Consider the following 11,534-nt stretch of genomic DNA (forward strand, 5'->3'; position numbering starts at 1 on the left):
ATAAATCTCTTCTTGCAAAGACTTATGCAGATGATGTTGCAGGGTTTGAGATGCGAGTTAGCACGTTCTCTGCAAAATATGAGGACCTCACATGCCGACCTACGTTGATCCTTTCTAAATTTTTTTAACAAGAACGTAAGGAGGGAAGTGCTTGTTGGGTTTATGTAGCCTTGAATGGCCTTATGAGTGTGTATTGAAATACTTTTATAGTGAAACGTAAACTCAATGGGAGTGTGGTCTCTCGAGGACCATACTAAATAATTAATGCTTGCTTATACCAGATTGTACTTATCGATCTAGGCCAGACGGTTGAAAAACCCAAAGTACCTGGGCATAAATAATTAACCGAGGAGGATTTTGGGTTAGCCCTTGATGAGGTAGGAGCTTATGCCTAGATGAGTGAGATGAGGGACTATGGGACCCTTGTGTGTGATGGTAGGGCTACTGAGACGGGGGCCAAAACCTCATCCATGTTCTATCACACGGCATGCATATTGATAGATTGTTAGGGATAGCCAGATATCCACCTTTGGGTGAAGCGAATGCATGTGCGAGAGATACCCCAATGCGCCATAGAGTTGTGGTCGCATCAAGTCGTGGTGACCTTGACTCGTCTCTAGGGGAGAACCTGTAATCCACAGACTGGGATTGTGACCCCATGATTCATCGACCTGACTTTGGTGACCCTCTAATGAGCCCCTGCTTGGACTGTGGGTCATGAAAAATACTGGGTCGGTTCGATAAAGCTAGTGTGGCTTGTAGTCCACAGTTGAAGGTGGAGTACCCCGTTATTACAGATTGGATTCCTAAAACTATATGGATCATTTTTCCATCATATTATTTAATGATTTTTATTTTATTATTGAAATTATTTTAGTTTTATTACTTGAATTTTTATGAATCTCTCAATATTTTATTTGTGATTTTTGGACTTATAAAAATACAGTTATTGTTAATACGAAGTTATAAAAATTCAAATATATATTTTAAATTGTTTTATTCAATTTTAAAAATAATATTTTTTTTATAACATTCCATGGGGACCTATAGTGCACATGGGCCCACCATGTGGCATGTGGGTGGGGGCCCACATGTGCCACAAAAGGGTGGCATGCCCCAGCCTCTTTGGATTATCTTATTTGCTTTTAAGATAAGGTTAGTTAGACTTATGGCATGTGGTCAAATCTTGAAAGGGATATATTGACCATGGCTTTATCTATTTTGTAGCAAGTTTGTTTTAAAGAGATATGGTCAATTTCAATTGCTATGGATCTTACCTAATTTATATTTGGTAGTATTTATCTACTTGATATTATTTAACATATCCTTATGGAATATGTGACATGGATCGTGTAATTCTATAGAATGCATGATATTTATTTTATTTAAATATATTGATGGAAAATTGGTTGAAGGAAAGGGGGATGATGGTCCATGCACCTTCCATAATGTTGATGGCCCATCTATGGACTTGATGGCTCAGATCTCGCACCCCACAAGTCACATTGATCAACGGTCTAGATTCAATCTCATGAAAGAGGCAAACTATGGGAAAACCCTAAGAAACCCTAAACCTAAATATTTACTATAAATAGGGGTGCTCTCCCCCAATCTCAACACAACCTCTCTCTCTCCCATAACCTCTCGCTCACCTCTCTCTCTCCTAGAGGGACACGCCCCAATCTCTCTCCTCCATCTTTCTCTCTCTAATTTGCTCTCTTCAAATTTTAGGTGGTACTCTCTCTCCTCTCTAGATCTAAGTTGATCTAAGTTAATTTTTGGGGTTAAAGTTTTAGTAGAATTTTTAAGGGGTGATTATCCAGTTTGGCCAAAATTAGCTACCTCGGTTCGAGATTGAAGCTAGACCACAAATCCCATGCCATTGGATGTGGTGACTCAGTGTGGGGTGTAAAAAGTTGAGGTAATCTCTGACATCTTTTCTTTTATTTATTAAGGTTTTTTATTTTATATTCTCAAGCACAATATTAAGTTGTACGAATGACATCAAGTAGTTGACATTTATTTGTTTTTTAATTTCTATTGTTTGTAATAAGACCATAAGTGAGTGATTTTGTTGCCAAAATTATAGGGGGTGATTATTATTAAAATAAATAAATAAATAATTGTATTTCCCCAACAAAAGATCACATAGGTCTTTCTTTCATTGGTATCAGAGCTAGTTTTACTTGATTGTCATTAGGAGTATTTTCTTATTTTTGTATGAGAATAGAAATATATAGCTTCTCGTACCTTCATCTCTTAGATCCTGAAAATCGAAAGGTTTGATGGGACCAACTTTCTTTCATGGAAAAGAAAAATCAAATTTGTGCTTTACGAAGAAAACTTGCATGAGGTACCCTTTGAGGACTGACCTCGTCGTCCAACTGACGACTCATCTCAAATAATCAAAGATGAGTACTCCAATTGGAAGAGGAGGAACTTGAAATGCAAGCACATTATTTTATGTGCCATGACTAACACATATGCTTTTGAGTACGAATCAATCTATACTACAAGTGAGATTTTTGATAAACTTGAAAGAGAGTATGTTGAACCCTCTCTCATGAAGAAAATTATGGCTATGAGAAGGTACAATGATTTAAAAGTGGTAGAAGGTACCAAGTTTGCAGATCATGTGCACGTGTTTCATGCGCTAGTCAGAGATTTGGAAGATACAAGCATGAAGCCCAATGAATCTATGCAAGTGATTCATTTAATTAATTCTCTTCCTAATTCATAGGAGACTTACATATCTTCCATCTCTGCTAGAAGAAATGCACCAAAATTGGAGGAACTCATCACGGCTATCAAATCTGAAGAAGAAAGGAGGATTTCAAGGAAAACCCAAGCGATACTGTGCATATGGTAAAATCTCAACCATCTTTTAAATTTAAGAAAGAAAAAGGAAGAAATACGTTTGAGAAGAAAAGATATTTCAAAAGAAGATATTGAATGACATCCTAGAGACAAGGCTAGGATGGTTTGAAGGGGGTCCGAGAAAATGATAGAAAGATGAAAGATAGACCTATTTCGAATATGAACAGCTCCTACCTTTGACAACCATAGAGGGAGGTTAGGTAGTCAAACCTAAAAGACCGCAAGTGGGAAGTACAAAGTCCGTAAAGGGGACGAGAGATGCCGCCTCTTCTTTTTGTTCTTTCTCTAGAGCACTCACTTGCTTGTTCTTCTCTTCTTTTTATGGGCAGGGGCAGCCAGCCTAACACTGACTCAATGGGCACTACTGGTACTTACTGTAAAAAAATCTACTTGATGAAAAGTGAAATTAATTAAAGACTTAACTTAATAAGTAAGGTTAGCTCTTCTTAGGTTCTCGCATCGCATCGCATGCTTCAAAAACTTGTGCTTTTATGTGTTGTGTTGCAAATAAAGCACCCTAAACAATTGTAAGTTGCAAAAAGCCCTCTTTTAGGCTTTGACAAGACCTGGCTACCACTGGCAAAGCAAGACAACCGAAGCTACTAGTAGTCCCGGTTGGAATAAGGGAGCAAAGAGAGAGACTCAAACTTGTTTTATTTGCAAGAAGGTGGGCCACATAGTCAATAGTTGTCGGTTCAACAAATCAAGTGGAACTAACAAGAAATTAGTATGTGTAGTTTTCGAGTCCATGCTAGCTGACCCCAAGGGAGCTTCTTGGTGTCTTGACTCAGGGGCTACGGCCCATGTCATAAACACCAAGGAAGGTTACCGTTCTTCCAGGACAACAACATCTTTATATGAGAGGAAATCAGAAGACTGATGTACTTGGAGTTGGAGATTTTGAGCTGAAACTGAAGAGTTGGAGCACATTGATCCTAAAGCAAGCACTTTATGCTCCTGATATGAGGAAGTGCTTGGTTTCGGTTCCTAAGATGTCTATGGCTGGATTCATAACCACTTTCATTGGGGAGAAAATGGTGGTCAAGAAGGGGAAAGATGAGATCATGACTGGACGACTTGCAGACAGACTATTTACTATTGAAATAAAAGAGAACGTTGCTTATGTCTCGTCCCCTAATGAATTAAATGTTACCCTATGACATATGAGGTTAGGACACATTAATATCAAACGAATGGAAAGATTAAAAGGGGACGAGATTCTTCAAAACTATAAGGGAGATTTATCAAAAGTGTGCGAGTCTTGTGTGTAAGGAAAATTAATAAGAAGAAATACCACCAGGGCAAAAAGAGCTACTAGCGTATTGAAAATCATTCATAGTGACATATATAGACCTATGAATGTGACCACCAAAACTGGAAAAAGATATTTTATCTCTTTTATATATGACCATTTGCGATATGGCTATGTGTACCTTATTCTTGCAAAATCAGAAGCCCTAAAAAAATTCAAAGAATATAAAGCCTTAGTACACATGGGCCCACCATGTGGCATGTGGGTAGGGGCCCACATGTGCCACAAAAGGGTGGCACGCCCCACCCTCTTTGGATTCTCTTATTTGCTTTTAAGATAAGGTCAGTTTGACTTATGGCATGTGGTCAAATCTTGAAAGGGATATATTGATCATGGCTTTATCTATTTTGTAGCAAGTTTGTTTTAAAGAGATGTAGTCAATTTGAATTGATATGGATCTTATCTTATTTATATTTGGTAGTATTTATCTACTTGATATTATTTGACATATCCTTATGGAATATGTGACATGGATAGTGTAATTTTATAGAATGTATGATATTTATTTTATTTAAATATATTGATGGGAAAATGGTTTATTGAAAAGGGGATAATGGTCTGAGCACCTTCCATATGTTGATGGCCCATCTATGGAATGGATGACTCAGATCTCTCACCCCACAAGTCACCTTGATCAACGGTCTAGATTCAATATCATGAAAGAGGCAAACTATGGAAAAACCCTAAGAAACCCTAAAGCTAAATATTAACTATAAATATGGGTGCTCTTCCCCAATCTCAACACAACCTTTCTCTCTCTCCCATAACCTCTCTCTCACCTCTCTCTCTCTTAGAGGGGCACGCCCCACTCTCTCTCCTCCATCTTTCTCTCTCTAATTTGCTCTCTTCAAATTTTAGGTGGTAGTCTCCGTCCTCTCTAGATCTAAGTTGATCTAAGTTAATTTTGGAGGCTAAAGTTTTAGTAGAGTTTTTAAAGAGTGATTATCTAGTTTGGCTGAAATCAGCTATCCCGGTTCAAGATTGAAGCTAGACCACAGATCCCAAGCCATTGGATGTGGTGACTCGGTGTGGGGTATAAAAAGCCATGTTGAAGTAATCTCCGGCATCATTTCTTTTATTTGTTAAGTTCTTTTATTTTATATTCTCAAGCACAGTATTAGGTTGTATAAATGGCATCAAATAGTTGAGATTTATTTTTTTTGGAATTTCTATTGTTTGTAATAAGACCATCTGTAAGTCATCTTGTTGCCAAAATTATAAGAGGTGATTATTATTATTTTAAAAAAAAAATTTATATTTCTCCGGCAAAAGATTGCATAGGTCTTTCTTTCCGTGCCCACACCTCGACAAACACCTACTTGAACCTTGACATACACCTACTTGAAAGAAGTTGCAAGTTTGAAGGAAGACCTTAAAACGATAGAAACTCACTTCATGACCACTCAAGCGACCCATTGTAAAGAACTCGAGGTATTGCGCGTGTTAAAATCTTGAGCTAAGGAACTAGAAGAGGCCAACGGTAGGGTTAACTTAGCTTCGCAGGACGCCCTTTCAGCAAACGAAAATTTCCTTACGGGTGCAACCTAAGCTAGGGCATCTTATAATAGCCTCGTTGCAAAGATATGAGGCATCAACAAGATTTTGCTGAACCCAGGTCGTAGACAGAAAATTTTATTTTTGTTTTTTTATAGGAACATGTACTTATGTGCCACTTCAATGAATTATTTTTCGGACATGTATACGGTGTATTTTTTTAAAAGGTCATGTGGCCGAGACCGTAATGCTTTGCAGTTCAGGATCTTGCAGCTAGGGTCGTACTACTCTAGGGATACTATTTCTTTAAGAAGCGAACCATTGATTGGGGGCAGAGTTTTCTCCAATATCCCGAGCAATGAGGTAGGCACCATTAGAGTAGGCCTTCTTCAAGACGCAGGGGCCTTCTAATTTAGGTTTAAACATTCTTTTCTTCGTCATTAGCTGCCTTACGATAAAACATTCCTAAATGTTTTGTTGAATGCTTCTACCAATCCATTCACTCCGGTGTTTTAAGCGATGGTGTATCTCCAGTCAATGTTATGAAGAAACGAAAAGCAATCCACAAAAACTAGAAAGAAGAAACAAACACAAAAGAAAGAGACAAACAACCACAACGCAATGATATACGTGGTTCGGCAACGTGCCTACGTCCATGGGGGTTGAGAACTTCTTTACTGGCAATGGAGAATAGGGTTACAAAAAGCTCTTTCCCTCACGCCTCTCTGATTACATAGCAATATGCGTTTTTGCCCCCTTAACCCTAGATAAACCCCCAATTGCAACAATATATATCGGGCTTCAGATAGATGGTACAAATTATCGAAATACCCTTGTACGGATGGGCCTTCGGTCCTTCGGGCTTTTAACGGCCCTCCAGAGTCGTCTTTTTGAATCCACCTTTGCAGATCTATTTCCTCATAATACAAGACATCAATCCTCAACATGTTAACCTAATTAACTAAATGGTCGATCAATTGGTTTTTGAAAGGTGTCCCATTATCCAATATGATCCTATCTAGGATCCCAAAAATGATATATTATATGATTCTTAATGAAGTTCTCCACTGCAATAGCAATCACCTTTCTTAGTGGGACAACTTCAACCAATTTTGAAAAGTAGTCTATTGTCACCAAGATGTACACATGTTGTTTTGACGACATACGATCAATTGGGCCTTGAACATTTATTCACTCAAAAAAAGTCCACTTTGTTACTATGGGATGAAGAGGCTATGGTGCCTTATGTATGAAATCACCATGGATTTGACAAATATGGCACCTCTTGGAAAATTGGATAGCATTTGATACCATGGATGGCCAAGAGTACTTGAGCTATTTTAACGTCTCATATAATTTGGGACTTGATTGTTGCAGATTACATACTGGCTGTACAAAATATACTCCAGCACCTGTAGATGCCAATCAGTCATGTCTACATTTGAACACATCTTGTCTGGTCTACTTTCCCAAATGGGTAAGATGGGAAATCTTCCTCTAGGGTTCTTTCTACATCATTATTTAGTTCCATGCCAAGATTTTGGACCCTTTAGATCTATATTGGGATGCGTAGTAATTGTCCTTCTTGTAAATGAAGCTGCTATCATGGTCGAAGCATTGGCCTAATGATTAAGGTGTCAGGTAATGTGTTCAATATTCACCTTCTCAGAAGTAGCTAGCTAATGTTTGGTTGTGTTGAAGTAAGGTACCAATTCAGGCTTCCTTACCTCGTACACTCCCTTCAACTGCCTTATCACTAACTAGGAATCTCCTAAGACGTTCAAGTGTTTGATTCCCATCCCACTTGCCATTTCGAGCCCTATTATTATGGCCTAATATTCGGGCTCGTTGTTCAAGCACCCCTTCTACAGCCCAAACATGAAGGGTGTGTAGCTTCCTTCCAAGGTTATATAGAGGATTCTCTAGCTCCCAAATTCTAGGAAACTTCATCTAAATGCATCTTCCACTCAAGGGGATATTGAACCTCCAAGACCTTGTCGTCTGGGAGGTCCTCTCTGATTGGCTCACTATCAGGTAGGAGATGAGCACCAGAAAGTCTGGCAAGGCTTGTCCTTTATCTGCTTCTTGTGGTACATAAGTGATGTCGAGTTCGATCAACAGTAGCCCACTTTGCCAATCGGCCAAAAAGTAACAGACAAGTCTTGAGATATTTAATATGGTCAGCTCGAGAAATAAGCTGAATGGGATGCTCTAGAAGGTAGTGATACAACTTTTGCACCACAAACATTAGAGCTAAGGATATTTTCTGGATAGGGGAATTGTTATGCTTGACCCCAGTCATGGTCCGACTCAGATAATAAAGTGCTTCTTCCTTCCCTCATTATGTTGGGATGATAAAGCTTCTAAAGACCTTTCTAATGTGGCCACATGAAAGATTCAATGCCTATCTGGCACTGACGCATTCAACAATGGGTGGAAAGGCATGTTTTCTTCATAAGTTTTGAGAATGGTTGACACATTCCAAAGAGGTTTGAGATAAATCTCCAGATTTATGCCACCCTTTCCTGCAATGATATTAGCTGCGTTATGGTTCGACAAAGGGAATCTCCTAGACAGGTTTGATATTTAGTAGGTCAATTTCAATTCCCCTATGCCTTACAATGAAACCCTAAAACTTACCAGACCTTACTCCAAAGGCACAATTCAAGGGGTTCATCTTGAGTTGGTGCTGTCAGAGTTTACATAATACCTCCTCCAAGTCCCTTCAATGTGTGACGCAGTTTTTGGACTTCAGTACCAGGTCATCAACATAGCCGTCTACCACATCTTGCAAGATATCCTTAAAGATGACGGTCATTGCTCACTTATATGTTAAATCGGCGTTCTAAATCTGAATGACGTCACTTTGTAGGAGATGATTCCCTTGGTTGTTTAGAAGGTCGTAAGTTCTTCATCTTCAGGGTCCATTCAAATTTAATTGTACCCCGAGTAACCGTCCATAAAGGAGAAGGTTTCACAAACAGCAGTTGAGTCTATCATGACTTTTGGTATAGGCATGGGGAAGTCATCCTTAGGGCAAGCTGCATTTAAGTCACTATAATCGATACACGCTCAAACCTGTCCATTTTTCTTTTTAACACGAACGACATTAGCTATCCATTTAGGATACTGAACTTCTCTTATGCACCCTGCTAAGAGGAGTTTTTCAATTTCTGCTTCTATCTTTGGAGAAATCTTAGGTAGGGGTGTACTGGCAAACGGTGGACAGTGATCGTTAGATACAATCCCAACATCTCTTTACATGTACACACAAATACATCCTTGATCACTTCCAAAAGTACAACATATTTCTCCATTTCCTTTGAGATTAAGGATTCATTGAGGAAAGTGGGACTAGGATACTCTAGGTTCCCATGGTCTATTTTAACTAATTCATCCACAGTGGCCTGACCTCCTTCCTCAAATTTCTAAGGGGTGTCCTCTGCTTTTGCCACTGAGACATTTTCATAATCAGCACCCTCCTTAGCTTGTTCTTGAGAATCCATGGCAAGATAGAGCGAAGGCCGCAAGGGGTTTTCTTCCCAATGTGGAAGGGACACTAGTGGCTTGTTGCCACCAGCCCCTGCTTCCTTGAGGGCTTCGTCTGACCAGTGTTCGTAAAATTGAACTGGAACGGTTAACTGGACATAGGGACGGAAGCGGTTTAACCGACCTAACCACTAAACCAGCCAATTCAACCGTTCTAACCAGGCAAGTCTCGGGCGGCCAAAAAAATAGTTGAAAAGAATAAAGAAAAAGATACAAAAAAACATCTACTAAAATATGAAAAGCATATAAATAATGATTAAAACAAAACACATTCAAACGAAGTTGAAAATTCATGAAAAACATGGATTTTAAAAGTGAGTATTAATGACGAAAATAATTTTTAATATTTACCATAATGTAAAAAATATCAAAACATGTATTACAAATCAAATTCCTTATTTTTTGGATTTTATATACATTTTTTTTAATTTTTATTTTAAAATACCGACCGATCACCAAAACCGCCTGAAACTGGAACTGATAAGGGACTGGTTCCGATCTAACCGGGCGATTATCGATTAGATCGCCCAATTTTTCTAACAATGCGCCTGACATAATGAGGCTAGAATCCTCATAGGGCTCATGTTCCCTTTGTTTAAAACTCAGGGGTTCTCTTGGGTTGGAGTTAGAGTCATACCACTAATCGTCAATCGCAATCTTAGTGACATTATTAGTTGTCGCCCTCCCTGGTTTTATTCATATCTCAAAAGGGCAAGAATATCCTACCCCATGGTTGACCTTGTATTGGAGACTATGTTCTTCTGCAGCCTGAATGGTGCAAGTAGGCCTTTGTCAACCCTAGCTCTTTGCGAAAATGAAACAAAAAGCCCGTTCTTAAGACCATGAGTTCTTCTTTTTTCGTGTTTTTGGAAGAAGAGATGAAAACACGTGTTGCGCCCCTTTTAGAGTGCGTACGTTTGTGCGTACGACGGTGACCCTAGTGCCCATTAGGATAAGGGTTGGGTGATGCGGTGTGTGCGGTTTGAACCAACGAAAAAAAAGATTTGAGGTAAGGCTTATCTTGTGATGATAGGGTTGAATGCACCTGAGCAAGTTTGCTCTCTAAGATCCCGCAGAAAGACAAGCTTGCCCTCTGAGATCCTACCGCCTTGGAGCACCCGCGGAAAGCCTTAAACCTTTTGGCTCGGTTTGGACTCGATTGATGTGGGCACTAGAATGGTTCGTGTCGTGTAGATCTTTAGATTAATCCCTTAGGCTTGGAAAGGTATGTGATTGAGTGAGAGGCTTGGTTGCGTTAGGGATGAGTCTAGATTAGTCTTAGTGGGTCAAGGTTTGGTAGGTTAGGCTTAATAGGTTAAGGTTTGGTTAGCTAGGCTTAATGTGCCATGGTTGGGTAGGTGGTTAGGCTTAGAGTGAGCAGGTTTGGTGGGCCCTGGATGAAGATCCGAGGTCTTTTTTGGGGAGTTTTTCAGTTATTTTTGGCTTCTGATTTTTCCATTTTCTCTTAAAAATATTACTAAAAATTTACACGAAGCATCTTATAGTCAAAGTAAGCAGATCTAAAGATCGAGGGCCCCATGGTGGGTGCCAAGCTGTTTACGGGCTAATTTGGATCGATCTCTTATGTGAGATCAACTCAAATTCTTGCACGACAAGTTAAATTTTTAGTTCAGTAGAGAGAGTTGGGTTTGCTCAAATTATAGATTGAGAAGCATCGCAGATTGACCAGATCCAGTTCTCTTCTAAGCCTATTGGTAGCTCCAACTTCAAGATCTGTTTACTAGACCTTAAAAGGCTTAAATTCAATATAAATCCAAAACTAAAGAAGTAAATAGAAAAATAAAAATAAAACATAAAATAAATAAATAAAAGAGATAAAATATCACATACCTAAGAAATTTGGAGTTAGGGCTTGTATCAAGACCGTAGGTTTTACATCTTTGGGTGCCTTCCCTTGCTTTCTAGAAGCATGGCTCTAAGGGTAATTTGGATCTGGGAGAGCTTGTTTTTAGGATTTTGATTTGTTGATAAAGTTTGAGAGGATCTGGGCTTAGGTTCTCTAGCCTATCATTTTCTAGGGATTTTTTCTAATTTTCTAGAGGTTTTTCCTAATTCTCTTTGGGTTTTAGGATTATTCCTATTTTTTAGGAATATTTGGATGAAAGTATTATTTTCTCTAATTTTTTAGGACTTTTTTATGTTTTTCCTAACTTTTTTAAGTATTTGCCTAATTTTCTAGAGGGTTTTCGTAATTTTCTTTGATTTTCAAATGCTCTCTAGGACTAAAATGTCATTGTTTGGAACCATTTTCCTCGGGCCATAACATTCCAACTATAAGTCA

This window comes from Amborella trichopoda, chromosome 3, assembly GCF_054954075.1.
Source record: "Amborella trichopoda isolate Santa Cruz 75 chromosome 3, AtrichopodaSantaCruz75HAP2 v2.0, whole genome shotgun sequence".
Taxonomy (NCBI): domain Eukaryota; kingdom Viridiplantae; phylum Streptophyta; class Magnoliopsida; order Amborellales; family Amborellaceae; genus Amborella; species Amborella trichopoda.